The sequence below is a fragment of the Hydra vulgaris genome, chromosome 03, assembly GCF_038396675.1.
Source record: "Hydra vulgaris chromosome 03, alternate assembly HydraT2T_AEP".
Taxonomy (NCBI): Eukaryota; Metazoa; Cnidaria; class Hydrozoa; order Anthoathecata; family Hydridae; genus Hydra; species Hydra vulgaris.
The window spans coordinates 42808691-42812398 of NC_088922.1; the positions used below are offsets into that span (position 1 = coordinate 42808691).

The 3708-nt window shown below is 26.3% G+C and overlaps 1 pseudogene; it reads left to right on the forward strand.

The window, feature by feature from the left end:
• Window positions 1-1448: 1448 nt before the first annotated feature.
• On the forward strand, window positions 1449-3355 carry LOC136078173 (steroid 17-alpha-hydroxylase/17,20 lyase-like; annotated as a pseudogene).
• Window positions 3356-3708: the final 353 nt, after the last annotated feature.

Below are 3708 nucleotides of genomic sequence, written 5' to 3' on the forward strand. Positions count from 1 at the left end.
TCAAGCCTTTTTTTATTCCTTTGAAAAAACTTTAAACTACCGGTTTTACCGGTAATAAAAATGGAAAAAACGGGGGTTTTACCCCCGTTTTTGCCATATATATATATATATATATATATATATATATATATATATATATATATATATATATATATATATATATATATATATATATATATATATATACATATATATCAGTAAAAATGTATACAGTTTCTTCTTGTCTCCCCTGAAACAATACTGAAGAGCAAATTCAAAAGTTGTTCGAGTAACTTTAATTAAATTAAAAAGTTAGTTGTGATTTTTTTTTTAGTTTTGTAGTTTATTGTTTTTGGAACAGCGCTATAAAATCTTAAAAAAAACTTTCTAAAAAGTTTTTATATTTTTAGTTTATAAAGAAGATTTTTTTAAATTCATTTTTCATTGAAGTACCATCAAGTTCAGCAAACAATTAAGCCAAAGCTATTGAGGTACTAAGCAACAAAATTGTGTTACCATGTCAAATGATATTATTAAAAAAAATAATTAGATGATTAGTTACAACAATGAAATGATTGATAGTTTCAAAGCACAAAAAAAAAAAGATAAAAAGTAAAATAAAAATGAATTAAAAATTCAAATTTTTTGATGCATAATTAAACAATGTTCATTAAAAAGCAAAACTTTTCTAGAATTAGGAAAATAATTGATGCTGAATGTTTTATACTGTTATTTTAAATATATAACGATACAATCACTAAAAGTTTTAGATTTTTAACGGCTTAACGTTTGAATTTTAAGATTCTTTTAATTTAAATGAAAGTATTTTAACAAGGTTTTCTATTTCTCGTTGTTTTTTTTTCAGTTTTTAATTTTAACCATTCATGTTTCAACATCATGAAAATTTTGTCTTAAAATATAAAACTATAAAACTTAATGATAGGATTTATTTATATTGAACTATTTTATAACATTAAATATACATACACACATACATACATACATATATAAATTTTTTATTCATTTATTTTAGGTGCCCCAAGAAGTTCTTACGGTCTTTTCACTGAGTACCGCTGAAGAGTATTTGAAAGGACGTTCACACCTCCTTCCTTATCTTACTGATTTATAAATAAATACATACATACGTATATAAATACATACATACATTCATACACACACACACACACACACACACACACACACACACACACACACACACACACACACACACACACACACACACACACACAGACATACAGACAAACAAACAAACATACATACATACATACATACATACATACATACATACATACATACATACATACATACATACATACATACATACATACATACATACATACATACATACATACATACATACATACATACATACATACATACATACATACCTACATACATACATATATACATACATATTTATGTGTGTGTTTATGTGTTAAATTATTTTTTATTATATGTTTTATTAATTTTTAAATAATTATTTTAATATTATACAGTTTTTTAGATATTTTTCCAACTTTTTCAAAATATTCATCAAACAGTTTAAAAAATGTGGCTTGAGATTTTCTGTGCTATTGTTTCTCCAATTTTGTTGTATATTATGGTATCATACATTATGCACTTACTGGAATGCAGGAAATACCCGGTAGGACCATTTCCTTTACCTGTTATTGGTAACCTTCTGTCATTAGGACTACAACCTCATCAAAACTTTAGCTGAATATTCAAAGAAATACGGAAATATCTTCAGTATTAGTTTTGGAATGAAAAGGGTTGTTATAATTTCAGAAATAAATGCAACTAGAGAAGCTTTAGTTCAAAAAGCAACAATATTTGCTGGTCGACCATTTTCTTACGCAGTTCAACTAGCCACACGTGGATATAAAGTCATTACGTTCATGGACTATGGGCCATTATGGAAAAATTTGAGAAAAGTTGTACACTCTTCATTACTGTTTTACGGAGAAAAAAGTGAAAGTTTTGAAAATTTACTTTTAAAAGAAAGCGATGATTTGCATAGAAGGCTTTTGCAGAAATCAAAGAAACCGACTGAGTTAAAAACAGAGTTTGGTAAATGATTTAATTTGAAATTTAGGAAAAAAAAGTGAAGAAACTTATATATATATATCAAAAACGAAGTTAATTCATTATATATATATATATATATATATATATATATATATATATATATATATATATATATATATATATATATATATATATGTATATATATATATACAAAATGTATTTATAGGTGCTGCAATAACAAATGTGATTAGTTTTATTGTTTTTGGCAAAAGATACCAGTACTCAGATCCGGCGTTTAAAGAAATCCTTACTATGATAAACCAATTATTCGCTGGAGTGTCAAATACATCTTCTATTGATTTTTTACCGTGGTTGCAATATTTGCCATTTACTAAAATAAAAGAATTTAAAATCACGCTTTCTAAATATTTTCTTTTTCTTAACAAAGAATTAAAAGTACATAAAGAAACATATGATGAAAACAACATTCGAGATTATGTAGATTCTATTATAAAGTTTTCTAAAGACAAAACCACAAAAACAAAGATCGAGGAGGATTTAAATAATGAAAATCTGGAGCATATTATTGGTGATATGTTTTTAGGTGGCGTTGAGACCACTTTGACATCATTGTTATGGCTAACTCTTTACATGATTCATTACCAAGAAATTCAAGAAGAAATCTTCAACGAAATAATAGCAGTTGTAGGGGAAAACCGGTATCCATCTTTGAAAGACCTAGACTCGCTTAATCTTGTTAAAGCTTCAATAAACGAGTCCTTGCGTCTAGCTTCAGTTGTTCCACTCGGAGTACCACACAAAACGATGAGTGAAACAACTCTAATGGGGTATAGCATTCCTAAAAATACAACTGTAATAATAAATCATTGGCAGATTCATAATGATACTAACCACTGGGAAAAACCTGAAGAATTTAATCCTTATCGATGGATTAATAAAGATAACATATTTGATTCAAGCAAAGCAACTAGCTACTTGCCTTTTTCTATTGGTTTAAGAGCTTGTTTAGGGAAAACAATGGCTGAAAAAGAGCTCTTTTTTTTCTTTACTCGGTTAATTCGAGACTTTAAGTTCGAATGTTTACCCGGTTGTCCGCTTCCAAGTTTAATAGGAAAATGCAACATTACCCTTTCTCCAGATTCATTTGAAGTTTTTTTGACTCCAAGAATAAATAATCTTATGTGTAAAACATCAAAGTCATCATGAACATCACAGTATTAATAATGAAAAAAGATAATGACATAATGACAATAAAAAGGCACCAAACTTTCCTGTGCAGTTTATAACAAAAAAAGTCATAACAAAACGGAGATCGCATTATGTAAAAAAGTATTTTAGAATTATTTACAACTTTTATTCATATATATATAAATATCATTATATGTATAAAAATTTTCAAAAAAAAATTTAAAAAAAGTTTTTTTTAAAAAATTAGTAGACAAACATTTTCCTCCCTCTAATAAATTACATAAGAATTTTAACAGAAATACCATTAAAGTTATAGTTGTACAAAAAATTTAGAAAGAATTATAAAAGGCCACAACTACGCGTTAATTAATAAAAATGAACATATAAAAGAAAAAAACACTGATTATTGCAATTGTAAACAAAAAATAGATTGCCCTCTAAATAGAAAATGCTTTTCAAAAAATGTAATTT